The sequence below is a fragment of the Lagenorhynchus albirostris genome, chromosome 16 (genome assembly GCF_949774975.1).
Source record: "Lagenorhynchus albirostris chromosome 16, mLagAlb1.1, whole genome shotgun sequence".
Classification (NCBI taxonomy): Eukaryota; Metazoa; Chordata; class Mammalia; order Artiodactyla; family Delphinidae; genus Lagenorhynchus; species Lagenorhynchus albirostris.
In genome coordinates, this window is record NC_083110.1 from 37,461,039 (window position 1) to 37,478,363 (window position 17,325).

The 17,325-nt window shown below is 41.5% G+C and overlaps 1 protein-coding gene across 6 annotated transcripts in view; it reads left to right on the top strand.

Moving 5' to 3' along the window:
- Positions 1-1,996: 1,996 nt before the first annotated feature.
- MAPK8 (mitogen-activated protein kinase 8) overlaps positions 1,997-17,325 on the top strand; it is a 116,412-nt gene continuing 101,083 nt past the window's right edge. For 4 of the 6 annotated variants that reach the window (XR_009536162.1, XM_060126671.1, XM_060126670.1 and 1 more), the window contains exon 1: positions 2,010-2,137. The gene's annotated coding sequence lies outside the window, so the exon portion shown is untranslated. Of the gene's footprint in view, positions 2,138-17,325 lie in introns of all 6 variants that reach the window. The other 2 variants (XM_060126673.1, XM_060126676.1) reach the window with 2 other exon arrangements.

The window sequence follows — 17,325 nt, forward strand, 5'->3', positions numbered from 1 at the left end:
CCTTCAAGCTATCTGCTCTTGCAATCTTTCCACTCAATCCCGTCCTTTTCCAAGATTCCCATCTCAGTGAACCAGCACCCGCATCCACTTTTGGCCACATGCAAGAAACATGACTTTTCCTTGATGACTCCCTTTCCTTCACTGCCCACTTAATCCATCACCAAGTCCTATGCACTGGATCTCCTAAAGGGCGCTCAGAACCTTCCTCTTACTGTTTCCATGACCATCACCCTAGACCAAGCCTACACCATCTGCCATCTAGACTACTCCTATGTCAACCTGGCCTCCTTCTAACAAGGAATCTTTTCAAGATGCCATTCTGACCATGCTACCCGCTTTGCTGAAGGATGTCAGGTGCTTCCCATTGCACTTAGGATAAAGACAAGATTTTCAACATAAGTAGTATGGCTGCACTAGGTTTGGTCCTTTTCCAATATTCCAAACTTCATCTCATAGCTCCTTCCTCCTTGCTTTTCAAGCAGCACTTGTCTTTTCCTCAATTTCTCCAACTAACCATGCTCCCTGTCATCATATAACCCTTGCACACTAAGTTACCTCTGTCCGAAATATTTTTTGCCTAGTTGAATTTATTCTCAGTTCAAGAGGCAGTTCCTCAAGGAAGACTTTCTAGGCATTATTAATTCTATCAATTGGTTCCATAATACTATGTATCCATATCAATTTGTATTATAATGCAGGGATCATTTTGCATTGGTTTACTGTTATTATTTCTATATTACAGTGATTAAGTCTGTAAGCTCCATCCTATTGCCAGTGTTAGCTCAGTACCTGGCACAGAGTGGGCATGTAATAAATATTTATTTGAGAAATAAAGGAAGCAAATAAAGAAGTCTGAGAGAGAGGGAGGAATTAGGGAGAGAATGAAGAAATGAACACTCACATTTATGTTTCATTTCAGAATCACTAGAAACAGGTCAGCCCAACATGACATGGAAGTAGTCTACCTGAATTAATTCATTTATTCAACAAATATGTATTATTCATGATTAAAGTAATATACTTTTTTCTGATTATGAACATAATTTGGAAAGCATGGAAAAATACTCAAAATATAAAAGAGAACAATTCACAGTCCAGTGATGAACTACTGTTAAAATAATTTGCCATGGTTCTTTCCAGGTTTTTTCAATGTATATATAGTATTTATATAAGTAGGATCATTCTGTATATAGACTTGCTTCTTTCTCTTAGCGATGTATGATGAACATTTTCCTGTGTGGTTCAGAATCCCTTGAACACATGGCATTTAAATTGCTAAAATGTATTCTATTGCAAGCATGTATGTGATTTAGACATCTTTCCACTCGTCAGATATTTAAGGGCTTGCCAATTTGTCACTTCTGTAACTAACATATACATGCTTTGTAGGGCCCAGAGACAAATAGGGTAGTGCATGGACTTTTGTAGGAAGTGGATTTGGAGAAAACAGGAGGCAGCTTTTTCCAAGTGGCTAATATTTGCTTAAGGATTGCTGGGCCCGAAGCAGGTGTTCTCAGAATGTAACGTATTGTTAGTCATGGTAGAGAGGTTTTCGTCTCTCAGGTGTGAGCCCGGGCAGAAGTGCCTGATGCCGGGGCGGGTCTGCCTCAATCGCATCTGACCGTCAAACCCTGGGGCGAGGAGCCCGTGAGGCTTTGGCTGGGACTAGGGTACTGCCCCCGTACAGATGCCGGGGGCTCAGGCCACACGCCGCCACGTGCCAGGAGCAAGTCTCCACCCCCTCCATCTTCCCGCCACGCCCCTCACAATCAGCTCTCAGACGCTCTCGAAGGCTCTCCCCGCAGCTCCACCTCCAGGTGACCTCCGCAAGTCCTCCCGGCCCCCTAAAGTAGCCCCGCCCCTGGGCTTCGGGCTCCGCCCCCGAAATCCGGGCCCCGGGGCTGCTCCGCCCCGTGGGGGCTCTCGCGAAGCGCGGAGGCGGGGCCCTGCGCGATGACGTGAGCGGGCGTGCGCGGTGACGGCCCGCGTCCCTGTTACTCAGCGGAGGGGCCGAGGCCGGACGACGCGGCCCGGAGCGTGGAGCCGCGAGCAGCGCTGGGTAACGGCCACGGCGACCTCCAAGACGGCGCCGGTTCCCGCCGCCGGGCTTTCCTGTCGCCATTCGTTGCGCTGCCGGGTGAGTGCGGTCAGTGCCGCAGGGCCGGGGCGGCCGGCGGCCCCGCCGTGTTTGTTATTGTGCTCCCGCCACCGCCTCTCCTCAGCCTTGACCCCCTCCCGGGAGTGGGGGCGGGAGCGCGCGGCGGGCGGGGGGCGCGCGGCCGGCGGGGGCGGCGCGGGAACAATAGCAGCTGGGGTGGCGGGGGCCGGCCAGTGGGCGTGGGGCTGCTGGACCCAGGCGCGTCCCGGCCGACCCCCGCCCCAGCTCCGCCCGTGGGTCCTCGCGCGCCCTCCTCGCGCGGAGCGCGGGTCCCGCGTCCACGTCGGGAGGGGAAAATGGAGCGGGAGGTGGGTGGCAAGTTCTGAAACACTTCGACGAAGGTCCGGACGGAGGCGCCTAGGCGGCCCGCTCCGCCCCGGCTACCTCCTCCGGCGGCGGGCAGCCGCAGAGAGCGCTCCGGTGGCCCGGTCCCGACGCCTGCCCGGCGCCCACGGGGACAGTGTTTTGTTTCTCGGTGGTTTCTTTGTGCTGATATTCTGGGCGAACGCAGGCGGCGGCGGCGAAAGAGGCTGGGGTGGCCTTCAGCTCCGGGCTGCGAGGAAGAGCCCGGGCCCGTAGCTTGGGCAGGAGGTGTCCGTCAAGCTCGGCGCGAGCTTCAGTGGTCAGCGCGCATTTCTCTTGAGGGTCATTCGGTGGTGACCTTTTGACTTTTTCACCCCACCCTCCCTTCTCTTTGTCTTGGACTTGAGTTCCCAGTCCTTCGATGGGAGCCAAATCTGTTTTAAAGTACTGTGATGAACACTTTTCATTTTAATTTCTGAAAGTTTCCCGTCATATATTTACTGTGAATTTAACGCGTTGACTGCATGGTAACAGACAATGTCCAGTGGTTACTATTTTTGCCTCTGCAATTCAGTGATCTTTACAGTAGAATTTTGGTCTGTCAGTCCATTGTGTTTTGAGATAAGCATCTAGCAAGTACTTCCTTGGTAATTAGAACATCTGTTTATTTCATTCATTCATTCAGCAACTGTTCAGTGTTGTACCCAGATGAGAGTTTGAGGGTAAAGAGAAATATCCTTTAATGGAAGAAGGTACTTTGACTGAAATATAATAGATGTACCTTTAAATGAGACGATTGTATAAGTGATATGTGTTAAAGAAGGTATAGTTAATACTTTGGGTCATTTTACTATTTTTTACTAGTATATCTGGAACTTCTAGCGTAATGTTATACATGTTAGGAAGTAGAGTTAGATTTGGTCTAAATGTACAACAGCTTTTATGTATTTCCTTACAGTCACTTGTAACGTTTACTTCAGAATCCCCTGCTGTGGGTTAAGCCTAGGAGGTCATATGCTGTCAGTTAACATGTTTAGTGCTGTATCTGACATAAGCAAGCAATCAAAATGTGCCTTCCTTGAGGACAGACCTGTCTTGCATCTGTGTCTCTAGCACCTAGCCTGGAATATAGTACGTGTTCAATAAAAATCAGATTGATGAAAAGCTCTTTATAATCGATAATATCTAAACTGAAGCCTTAACAAAAAATGTTTAATGTTCTCTGTAAAGTTTTGGAAGCCTCCTGCAAACTGTCACTTCCAGATGGCTAAATGATCAGTTCATATATATTATCTGTCCCGACAGTAGGGGCTTTTGAATCACTTCAGTATTAATGTTTTTTTTCCTATCACTTCTAAACGATTGGCTATCCTAAAATTAAACCTTGTCTAAAATATTTTTTTAGTATGTGTGTGTGTCTGTGTGTGATATGTATGCACACACAGACACACAGAGAGTGATATTTCAACAGGGTCTAAAATGATTGCATTTATCCTTTTGTGAATATTACTTGAAAAGTTTCTGAGTACTCCTTTTTATTTTTATTTATTTATTTTTTAAGATGTTGGGGGTAGGAGTTTATTAATTTATTTATTTTTGCTGTGTTGGGTCTTCGTTTCTGTGCGAGGGCTTTCTCTAGTTGTGGCAAGCGGGGGCCACTCTCTATCGCGTCCTTTCTTGCTTTTTTTTGTGTGTGTGTGTTGATCGTACTTTATTTTTTTTAACATCTTTATTGGGGTATAATTGCTTTACAATGGTGTGTTAGTTTCTGCTTATAACAAAGTGAATCAGTTATACATATGTTCCCATATCTCTTCCCTCTTGCGTCTCCCTCCCTCCCACCCTCCCTATCCCACCCCTCTAGGTGGTCACAAAGCACCGAGCTGATCTCCCTGTGCCATGCGGCTGCTTCCCACTAGCTATCTACCTTACGTTTCGTAGTGTTTATATGTCCATGCCTCTCTCTTGCTTTGTCACAGCTCACCCTTCCCCCTCCCCATATCCTCAAGTCCGTTGAGCTATTTGTAATGAGGTGGATAGACCTAGAGTCTGTCATACAGAGTGAAGTAAATCAGAAAGAGAAAGACAAATACCGTATGCTAACACATATATATGGAATTTAAGAAAAAAAAATGTCATGAAGAACCTAGGGGTAAGACAGGAATAAAGACACAGACCTACTAGAGAGCGGCCTCTCTTGTTGCGGAGCACAGGCTCCAGACGCGCAGGCTCAGTAGTTGTGGCTCACGGGCTTAGTTGCTCCGCGGCATGTGGGATCCTCCCAGACTAGGGCACGAACCCGTGTCCCCTGCATTAGCAGGCAGATTCTCAACCACTGTGCCACCAGGGAAGCCCTGAATACTCCTTTTTAAGTGGATAAGTTAGAACAAAGGAAACACGTTGCCTAAAAGTTTTTTTTTTTTAAGTTTTATTAGAAATGTTTAATTTTAAATTCTTCCTTGTACTAATACTATTGGTGAGGCATATGGGCCTAAAACTCAAAATAATATTAATTTATCTATATCTCTTTCCCACTTAATACGTTTTAGCATTTGCTTTGGTTATGAAAGAATTTGAGATGAGCTTATTATTCTCTGATTTAGAGTACAAATAAAGAAATAAAATGGTACTTTGTTAAGATAAGGGATGAAAGTCTTGAGATACTAAACTTTACTGCTTTACCTATGTCAGATTCCAGTAAGGGTTACTGATACAAATCCTCACTGTCAGGCTATACATGTGTCAAACCATAGTTTTTTTTTTGCTTTGTTTTATAAATTCTGTTGGTTTTAAAAAATAACAGCTTTTTCAGTAAACCCCATACTTATTAGCAGTCACTCCCCATCTCACTCTACATTAGCTTTAAAGGAAGAGATAGCACTGATTCTGTTAGTAAGTATATTCCAGTAATGAATTTGAAAAGGGCTCCCTTTAAGTGTCCTGGCAGAGTAGGAAACTATATCCTTCGTATTCCTTTATATCCTGGGAGAAAGGCCAGTTGGAAAGAAATTAGTTTAAGAATGAATTCTACCAAAATTAATGAAGTTATAATCTTAACTGTTTGCTCAATACCTAATATTATGGAAATAACCTTGTGATGATACTCAATGCTCAGTGAAACAACTTGAAGTAATTTATTATATGACTAGTCACAAACTTCCTAGTGGCAATTAAGAGCTTGTTTAATAGATGCCCGATTCTTCATGTCTTTGTCAGTGAGTTGAGTTTTGACATATTTGAGTCATCTAGATAATTGAGATGCTTTGTCGCATGTGTATAAAATAATGTCTGATACTTAGATGCCAGCTCTCTAGAGGTCTCTGGTCAAGTCAGTGGTATGGATAGTAGTCTTTTCTGATTCATGTAGTTCAAGGAAGTCATTATAGCTACATAACTTTAGATAGATGTCATTTGCCTATATCTGTGAGCTATGAAGCTTATTGTTTTAGTCATGAGTTCTTTACATGAACATTTACAGCTCTGTCTTCTTGCTCTAATGCAGATTAACTTGAGTTTTGATTTCAGAAATGAGTTCTGAGTCAATAAACTTTACTACGTAAAAGGTGACAGGAGTATTAAAATAAGCTATCCTATCAATCAGGGAAGTAGGTGGAAATAGACCTGTCCAGGAATCAGACCTAGGTTCACTTCTCAGTTCTGTCATCTGGACTTTGTCATCAGCAAGCTCTAGAGTTGTGGACAAGTGGCTAGAAGTGTAAACTGAGGCTGTTGGAACTCTTTTTTTTTTTTTAATAGAAGGGTTGTTCCTCAGATAGGTGGTTCTTCAGAAAATATATGCGGACAAAAAGAGTCCTTCTTGGGTGATACCAGAATGCCATGTCAAGAATAGCAATGAGGGCTTCCCTGGTGGCGCAGTGGTTGAGAATCTGCCTGCCGATGCAAGGGACACGGGTTCGTGCCCCAGTCCGGGAAGATCCCACATGCCGCGGAGCGGCTGGGCCCGTGAGCCATGGCCGCTGATCCTGCGCGTCCGGAGCCTGTGCTCCGCAACGGGAGAGGCTACAACGGTGAGAGGCCCGCGTACCGCAAAAAAAAAAAAAAAAGAATAGCAATGAAAGTTAGACCTTTGTGATTACAAAAGGAAACAGAAACAGAGAAAATTATTGAATCAAATATTTTCTGTAATATCTATTCTTAAAAATCAAATAAAAAGCTTGTACTCATTCCACAGCACCATGGTTACTAATGAGACTTCGTGCTTTCAGAGACTTAGTGGAAAATGTGAAAGTGAAGAGTTTATTAGCCTTAAGCTTATGGTCAGGGATAAACTTAAGGCATATCTAAACAGTGAATTTATGTTCTTTTAAAAGATTATGAGAGGGCTTTTCACAAATGAACACAAGCCTACCCCAAGTCTCTGGGCAGGCTAAATTTTATTGAAATTCAATTTTTAAAATTATATGTGGGTGTGTATGTGTATAAGGCCTTTTAGAGAACTTATTAACTGCCATTCTTTTTCAGGGTGTTGGGTTGTATGACAGTACAGCAAATATAGTGTAAATATATGCCTCCGTCTCCTCTTACCCTTTGTAAATGCATCAGGTTTGGTTAAAATCTGCCAATTCTTTAGAAAGTTAAGGTGCCCAAACTTAATAGTGGCTGCTAGCATGGAGGTTATAGAGTCAGCCCTGAGTTACAATCCATGCTCCAAATTTAATTAACTGTATGGAGTAGGCTAGTTCAGGTTTTGTAACATCTTTCAGCCTGTTTTATTATCTGTCAAATGAAAATAATAATAGCACATAGTCTCATAGGGCTATGAGGATTAAATTAGGTACTGCAGCTACAGTACCTGGAACACTAGATTTAAGTATTAAGGAAATTTTAGCTATTATTATCACTAATTATTTTTAACTTGGAACAAATGCAAAATGCCAAGTAAATTTAAAACCAATTTGATGTACAGTATACATTCAGATTCTCCAGAATATACCAGTTTTTTTTCCCCTCTGCATCTCTGGGGGTCTTTTAAAATTTGATTGTGTCATCTAATCTGAATTGACTGAAATGATTTAACATTTGGATCAGTAATCCTCTCTGCCTTAAAATTTGGAAATGTTCCCAAAGGAATATTAAAGGGAAAATTTGCCACATTCTCTAACACAAAGTTTTGCCACGTTTACCTCTCCCACTGCAGAGAATTGCTTAAGCTTTCGTAGGTTTATTTTGACAGATCTCTAAAGGAATGGGAATCCAGGATCTATGAACACTGTTCATCTTTTAAATTTTTTTTTTTTTTTTTGCGGTACGTGGGCCTCTCACTGTTGTGGCCTCTCCTGTTGCGGAGCACAGGCTCCGGACGCGCAGGCTCAGCGGCCATAGCTCACGGGCCCAGCCGGTGAGCCGGTCCGCGGCATGTGGGATCTTCCCGGACCGGGGCACGAACCCGTGTCCCCTGCATCGACAGGCAGATTCTCAACCACTGCGCCACCAGGGAAGCCCCATCTTTTAAATTTAATCTTACTGAAATCTTTGACTCTGTGTGAAAATTGCAGATTTGTGGAGATTGGGTAACCACAACAGTTCATTAACCATTTTTTAGAGGTTATTAAGTAGCATCTGGAAATATTATCTTTCTTTTCTATGTTTTTCTCAGTTTTCTGTGTAGTATTTCTGTGGTTATATTGATACATCAAATTTCTTGCTCCTTCTTGCAGGCAGCAACTATGAGATGATGCTGGGTTTGCACAGGCAGCATTTATTGAGAAGCCACTCTATACCAAACCAGGTATTAAGTGATGTAGGGGCCACAGGAAGTCGAAGTCAGTCTCTATGTTCAATGAGTATAACTTGACGGGAGACAAGAACAAACATAAGTGCCATTTATGTCCTAATACAAGAAAGTATTGTTAGGCATTTCATTGGGAATTTCTTAGGCATCAGGCCTGAGAGCTGGATGTTGGGGCATTTGGGGACTTTTGAACCATACATCTCTAGCCCTGCCTTTTAAAATATACTGACTAGATAAACCACAAAAAGCGAGATGTCTTCTCTCTTGATTTCTGGTTAAAGTTGAGAGTGTGGTACAGATTAGTCAAAATCTAAATCAGAAGAAAAGGCAAACCTTATAGTCACCTCATCCATTTTGGAACACAACAGGACATCAAAATAAGTAAATGAAAAGTATGAAGATAGGGAGTAGAAAAGATGCTAGTCAAATGTTAACTGGAGTCCTCCAACTCAACTGTATTGAAGCTCTGAAGACTGAAGGTTAGATTTATGGTAGGAGTACTTTCTTTTTTTTTTTTTCTTTTTTTTTTTTTTTTGCGGTGCGCGGGCCTCTCAGTGTTGTGGCCTCTCCCGTTGCGGAGCACAGGCTCCGGACGCACAGGCTCAGCGGCCATGGCGCACAGGCCCAGCCGCTCCACGGCATGTGGGATCTTCCTGCACTGGGGCACGAACCCGTGTCCCCTGCAACGGCAGGCGAACTCTCAACCACTGCGCCAGCAGGGAAGCCCAGATTTATGGTAGGAGTACTTTCTTAAGCCTTTCTCTGATATTGAGAAGTGTGGGCTTCACTGCTTCCTGTTGCTGGGAGACCTGAGCCCCATCATATTTCTGGGGACACTAGAAAAGAAAAACAGTCAAGCACACCTGCCTTGCTTGGCATGAGGCATCAAAAACATCAGGAGATTGCTATTTCCTAAAAGCTATTAATGAGAGTGGAAACCCACCATTCCCTGCCTTGCTCCTGAGAGGGTGATTCCCTCTCAAATGCCATTTGGGTCAACCAAAAGTGAGACAAAGGAAAACCACCACTGTATAGATCTCCCTGTGACTTCAGGGTCACTTTTCAGTCAAAACAAAAACCAAAGCATCTGGCTTTGTCTGTTACTGTTGAGAATTTAGAAGTCTTAGTGATTTTAGTTTATTTACATTTTATTTATCTTTTGACTAAGTAGTATAATCACTTTGATTCAGAATTCCAAAGATTTAAGTAGATATACAGTAAAAAGTTTCCTTTCCACCGTGTGCAGCCCAGCCACCCCATTCCCTTGCGTGGAAACAGTGTTAGGTTTCCTGTGAATCCTTCCAAAGATCGTTTATGTGTGTGCAGATAAATATACAGGTATATAATTCCTTTCCAAAACCTTTGGTCCAGATGTATTTCAGAATTAAGGTTTGGGGTTTTTTTTTGGGGGGGGGGCGGTGAGGGAGGACTGTGAAAAGGTAATATAGTATGTCTGCTATATTATCCAAAATCCCTAGTGGGAGGTAGTGTAGCATCCCATAATCAAACACATTAATATTTCTGAATTGAAAGCATAAATAGTACAGTAAGGATAAATAAAAATTATAAATAGTCTTATGGAATTTTTGGTCAGGCTTGACACCAAATAGGTTTGTACTAAACTTATAAGAAGCTTGTATTTCTCAGAGGTTTATGGATTTCGGAATTGCCAGTGAGGGATTATGTATCTTACATATATACGTCCTCTGCCTCCCCCATTTTTTATGTAAGATGCATACCATGCACATACCCTTCACCTTTTGTTTTTAACTTAACTGTCTAGCTTATAGGTGATTTCTTATTAGTCCTATCAGTACATAAACATCATGCTTATCCTTTTTTTTTTTTTTTAACACCTTCATGGTATACCATTTTTCTTAGCTTGGGCTGCTATAACAAAATACCATAGACTGGGTGGTTTAAAGAACTGACATTTATTTCTCACAGTTCTAGAGGCTGGGAAGTTCAAGATCAAGGTGCCAAGAGCTTTGGTTCCTGGTGAGGACTCTTCCTGGCTTTCAGATGTCACCTTCTCACTGTGTCCTCACATGAAGAAGGAGTGCTCTACTCTCTCTTCCTCGTTTTACAACACTAATCCCATTATGGGGGCCCCATCCTCATGACCTGATTGATTGACCTTGTAAACCTGATTACCTAGGTTATTACCTAGCGGTTAGGGCTTCAATGTAAGAATTTGGGGAAGATTCAAAAATTCAGTCAGTAACACCATCATACAGGCCATACAGGTCATCATATATCATACAGGTCATCGTACATCATACAGGTTACAGGTGTAACATATATTTAGGTAATCCTTTTTTGAGGTACATTTAGGTTGTTTTCAGTCTTTTGCTATCAAAAGCCATGGTGCCGTGGATTACCTTGTGCATACATAATTTCACACTTGTATAGACATGTGTGGGATACACCTCCAGAAGTGGAATTGCTAGGTCAGAGTGTATGTGCATTTATAATTTTGATAGATATTACCGAAGGGCCATCTGTAGAGGTTGTTTCACTTCTACACATTCCACCAGCCCTGTGTGAGGATGCCTGCTTCTTTCCTCATTGCCAGTATGAGTGAGATTAAACATCTTTCGTCTTTTAAGGACTATTGGTATTTTTATTGTGAACTATCTATATCCTTGCCTATTTTTTAATTGCTTTGTTACTCATTCTCTTAGATTTGTAGGATTCTTTTTTTTAAATTTTATTTATTTTTGGCTGTGTTGGATCTTTGTTGCTGCACGTGGGCTTTCTCTAGTTGAGGCGAGTGGGGGCTACTCTTCGTTGCGGTGCGCGGGCTTCTCAATGCAGTGGCTTCCCTTGTTGCAGAGCACGGGCTCTAGGCGTGTGGCCTTCAGTAGTTGTGGCTTGCGGGCTCTAGAGTGCAGGCGCAGTAGTTGTGGCACACAGGCTTAGTTGCTCCGCTGCATGTGGGATCTTCCCAGACCAGGGCTCGAACCTGTGTCCCCTACATTGGCAGGCGGATTCTTAACCACTGTGCCACCAGGGAAGCCCTGTAGGATTTATTTTTATAGGGAAATAGCTCTGTGCTATTTTTTGGAAATATTTTTTCCAATTTACCATTTGCCTTTTAAATTTGCTTATGATGGTTTTGTCATGCTGTTGTTTTTGGTTTTTTTCCTTAGTAGTTAAGCTTACCAGTCTTTACTGACTTCTAAATTATATGCCATGGTTAGCAAGTCTTTCCCTAATTCCAGATTATATGAAAATTTGCAAATGTTATTTCTCTAATACGTCTATGAAGTGGAACAGAGATGTGGTTTGGTAGGTAAGAAAAATATGCGGTCCAGTTAGTAAAAAGGAGAATATGCAGGAAAGGAGATGGAGAGCACAAATAGAGAGGTTGGCCTTTGTAAGAGAGAGGTCTTCCATCAGATAGGAGGGAATGCAAAAAAGCTGTGTGTTCTTCCAAGGGAATTTGGTGGCTGGAAGATGAAGGCTTATCCTCTTGGCTTTCATCTTCTCTCATGGTTTCTGTTTTCTCACTGAGATTGGTATGGCCAGAGGAGGATGGGAGTCTTTGAATTAGTTTGCTAAGAAGTATTGATTATTCATTTAATGGTTAGAAGTCTTGAATTTAAAGTGATATCAGTGAGCCTGGTTTTGAGATTACCCTCCCCCCCAGCATTATTTATGTGGTTAGATACAAGCACAGGTAAGGCAGATGGTTCAATTCCTCTGGAGTGAGGTTTTGCCAGGTGTCACAGTTCTCTCGAGAAACGAAATCAATAGGAGATATAATTGTATGTATGTGTATATGAAGAAATTTCAAGGCGTTTGCTTACACATTTATGGGGGCTGACAAGTCAGAAATCTGTAGGGCAGGCTGGCAAGAATCCCTTGGACAGGAGCTGATGCTGCAGTCTTGAAGCAAAATTTTGTCTTCCTTAGGAAAACCTCAGTTGTGCTCTTAAGACCTTTCAGCTAGTGGATGAGGTGCACCAACATTATTGAGGATAATCAACTTAAAGTCAACTGTGGACTTTAACCACATCTACAATACCTTCACAGCAACACTTAGATTAGTGTTTGATTGAATAACAGGACTGTAGCCCAGCCAAGGTGACACATAAAACTAGGTCAGTATGAAAGAGTGGAATTCTGCCGTTTGCAGCAGTGTGGATGGACCTAGAGAATATTGTGCTAGTGAAATAAGTCAGAAAGAGGAAGTCAAATACTGTATGATATCACTTATATGTGGAATCTAAAAAGGAAAACAAATGAATGTCTATAGCAAAACAGAAACAGACTTACAGATATAGAAAACAAATTAGTGGTTACCAGTAGGGGGAAGGAAGGGAGGAAGGGTATGATAGGGGTATGGAATTTAAGAGATAAAAACTACTATGTGTAAAATAGGTAAGCAACAAGGATATATTGTATAGCACAGGGAATTATATCCATTGTCTTGTAATAACCTTTAATGGAGTATGATCTGTAAAAATTCTGAGTCACTGTGCTGTACACCTGAAACTAATATTATATTGTAAATTAACTACTTCAATATAACATTTTTTTAATTAAGAACATTTTTTTAAATGAAAAGGAAGAGGGAAATGAGGGCTTTTAGAGGGAGTGCTTATAGAGGAGTGGTGATGAATCATGAAATCTAACATGGACAAGAAAGGAGGTGAAGTCAGGATGCATAGTAAGGAAGTGGTAGCATCAATGTATTGGAAATTTCAATTAGAATTGTTGCGGGTAGTGGTCAGATGAAGCAAGAGAACTAGAAGGATTGAATGTGGTGGTCAGAGTGGGATGCTTGAAATAGAGATTTGACAGTTATAATAGTTTCTGGCAATGATAATGTCCAGGGTAGCCTTGGGATGGGCTGCTGAGGTGGAATAGAGGGAAAAGAGGAGACCAAAGAATTAAAGGGGCTGAAGTATTAAAGGGGTCGGTCAGTCTGCATGAATGGTAAAGTCAGCAAATGGTGAGAGGAGTAAGGGTACATACTATGAACCAGTTGCTGACGTCCTAAATCAATGGGAGAATTGGAGGGAAGGTAGATGATGAGAAGGAATAGTAAAGGTAGTATAAATTGGCTGTTTGCTGGTCACAAGTTAGGAATTTCAGAAGGTCCAGTAAAGGATTTGGGGGGTGGAGGATGAGGAATTGGGTAAAATGGAGGATATACACAGCAGTGTGACAATGACAGTTCGGGGAATAATAGATGACCAGGAAGAGTAGGACTTTTTCTGGGATGTGAGATGTGATGGTATGAATCCTGCTACTAGGTAGGAGAAGGTGGCCATCAGTTCAACTGTTAGATGACTCTGTGGCGGTGTTTTTTAAATTGCCAGTCTTGACCCATTTGTGGGTCATAGAAGGAATCTAAGAGATCACAACTAGTGTTGTATTTTTAAATGAAATGCAATAGAAAATGTCAGTGTGTATCACAAGTAATAAGGGACTAAGATAAGAATTTTTAAACATCTTTATTGAGATTTCATTCACGTCATTACAGTTCACCTATACTTCAAGTATGCAGTTCACAGTCTTTCTCATATATTCGTGAAGTATTGCAATCACCACAATCTAATTTTAGAACATTTTTGTCGCTCCTGAAAGAAACTCCATGCTTATTAGCAGTCATTTTCCATTCCTGCATGTGCACATGTACACACCCACACTCCCTGCCCCAGTCCTAAGTAACTACTTATCTTCTGCTTTCTGTCTCTATAATAAATTTGCCTATTCTGGACATTATGTAGCATGTAGTCTTTTGTGACTGCTTATTTCACTTAGCATAATGTTTTCAGGGTTCATTCATCTTGTAGCATGTATCAGTACTTCATTACTTTCTATAGTCTAATAGTATTACTTTGTACAGATATATCACATTTTATTTATCCTCTCCTCAGTTGATGGGCATTTGGCTGTAATAAGTAATACTATCATGGGGACTTCCCTGGTGGTCCAGTGGTGAAGAATCTGCCTTCCAACGCAGGGGGACACAGGTTCGATCCCTGGTCGGAGAACTAAGATCCCACATGCTGTGGAGCAACTAAGCCCACGTGCCTCAACTAGAGAGACCACATGCTTCAAACTACAGAGACCACACACCCTGGAGCCCACGTGTCACAACTAGTGAGAGAAAACCCACATGCCACAACTAGAGAGAAGCCCGTGCACTGCAACAAAAGATCCCACATGCCGCAATGAAGATCCCATGTGCCACAACTAAGACCAGACGTGGCCAAGAGTAAAATAAATAAATAAATAAATTTAAAAAATAGTACTTAAATAAAATAAGCAATATTATCGTGAACATTCATGCACAAGTTTCTGTGTGATGTATGTTTTCAGTCCTCTTGGTTATATCACTAGAATGGGAGTTGCTGGTCATACGGGTAATTCCATGTTTAACACTTGGAGGAACTGCCAAACTGTTTTTCAGGGTGGCTGCACCATTTTACATTCCCACCAGTAAGGTATGAAGGTTCCAGTTTCTCTGCATCCTGTTAATGCTTGTTATTGTCTGTCTTTTGATACGGCCATCCTTAATGGATATGAAATGATATCTCATTTGGTTTTGATTCCCATTTCTCTGATGGGTAATGATGTAGATCATATTTTCATATGCTTTGTATATCTTGGGAGAAGTGTTCATTCAGACCTTTGCTCATTTTAAAAATTGGGTTATTTATCTTTTTATTAAGTTGTAAGTGTTCTTTATGTAGTCTAGATACAAGTTCCTTATCAGACAGGTGAGTCACAAATATCTTCTGTTTTGGTGGTTGTCTTTTCAGTTTCTTGATGTTATCATTTACAGCATAAAATATTTTAATTTTATTGAAATCCAATTTATACATTTTTTCTTTGTTGCTTGTGCTTTTGGTGTTGTATCTTAGAAACCACTGCCTAACTCAAGGTAATAAAGATCACTCCTGTGTCTTCTTCAAAGAGTTTTATAGTTTTAGCTCTTAGGTCTGTGATTCATTTTGAGTTAATTGTATGTGATGTGAGGAAAGAATCAGACTTCATTCTTTGGCATATGGATGTGTAGTTGTCCCAGCACTATTTGTTGAAAATACGGTTGACCTTTGAACAACATGGGTTTGAACTGCACTGGTCCACTTTATGTGTAGATTTTTTCGATAAATATGTAACCCTACAAGATACAGGGTTGGATGAATCCAAGGATGCAGATGTGGATAAAAAGAGCTGACTGTAAAGTTATACCTAGATTTTCAACTGCATGGTGGGGGTTCAAGGGTCAACTATACTGTGCTTTCTTATTAATGTCTTATCATTCTTGTTTAAAAAAATTTTTTTTCTGGACTCTCAGTTTTATTCCATTAATCTGTATGTCTATCCTTACGTCAGTCACCTTGTCTTGCTTATTTACTATAGCTAAGAATTGTTTTATGAAATTTGTGTTTCAGTTGAGTGTACTTACATATAGATATATACAGAGGTGTATATGTAACGGGTTGTGATGTAAAATGCTTGAAAATCTCTGATTTGAGCTTGTGGCTCCCTGCAGCAGTTCACTCTCTGGTGGCAGTTTAGTGGGATGTGCCCCCTCTTGGGGAATGTACCAATAGGGCAGGTTAGAGGGCCTGTCTGTGGGCACATGAATTCCTTTTAGATTGGAAGACTGATTTTTTTTTTACTTTAGTAGGCATTGTGTTCTTTTTTGATGTATGTGGACCAAAGGAGGGTTTAGAACAACTGTGGGAATTCCTAAAGAATTAATCAGATGAATTTAAGGATTAGGAAATGAAGTATGATTTGAAATTTTGAAGTTAGCAAGCAGGGTTTTGTACAGGGCCAGTCTTTCATGGCCCACAGTTAAAAAAAATTATTTTAATATATTAGGCATGTCTGTATTGGATAACTTTATTATCTTGATCCTGTGTGTTTTCCTGCAGGCTATTGTAAGTTTGTTTTTTTTTTTGCGGTACGCGGGCCTCTCACTGCTGTGGCTCTCCCATTGCGGAGCACAGGCTCCGGACGTGCAGGCTAAGCAGCCATGGCTTACAGGCCCAGCCGCTCCACGGAATGTGGGATCTTCCCGGACCGGGGTACGAACCCGCGTCCCCTGCATCAGCAGGCGGACTCTCAACCACTGTGCCACCAGGGAAGCCCTATTGTAAGTTTTTATCATGTTGTCTTAGTCTCCTCCTTTTTATTAAGACATTATATGTAAAAAATTATAGAGGTAATTTAAGGATCATCTTAATCCAGCCAGAGACAAAAATGTTTCAGAGCTTGGCACTCCAGAGTCTGCCAAGGCTGGTCTATTTTATTTTTTCTTTAATCCTAGGATATTACCCTTCGGGGTCCCAACATAAAACCAGGGGTGTTATCAGCCCCGTATTTCCCTACCCCCATACTTTGTTGGTTCCTTACCTCTAATGTTCAATACCCGCTCTGTGCCAGCCTTGTAGATCTGTGAAAAGTTCAGCTCAGCTTGTCAGCCACCTTTATGGGATGGACAGATGCCCCTTGAGAAAATGGCCACCACGTGTCTGGCTCACCTCTGAAGATTTTCTTGCTGTCCCCGATCTTAGCCTCCATACTTTTTTTTTTACTGCCTTTTTAGCACTGTGATGCCTTCAAAGAGGTATTTATTTTTGTTTTTCTAATTTTGCCTGGGGGAAGGGGTTGTCCAGTTTTTTGCTCTCAGTAGGAGAGCTGGTCTAAATTACCTAGTTCACCATTAAAAGGGAAAGCAATTTGTTAGCATAATGAAGCCTTATCTCATAAAATTCCCTATTTGAAATTCTATTGTATGTGGTTTTAGTTTTTTCTCAGGGTGAGAGTTTGGGTACCAGTATTCTTACATATACAGTATATATTCATTATATATACATTATAGCAGTTATTAGAGAAATGAAATAGGATTAAGAGTAGAAAAGGGGGGAAACAATTGGCAGAGAAAATAATATTGCAAAGTTTGGGAGAAAGATAAGGCAACATTTTCATGTCTATCAGGAATGAGAAAGGGCAGTCACACATAAAAAGAACTGACATACTTATTGGCATGATATTGTCATAGTTATAAGGCTGTAGAATCCTAGATAGTGTGGAGGAGGCAACGAGAAGTATTTACTCAGTTATGTTGAGTAAAATTTTA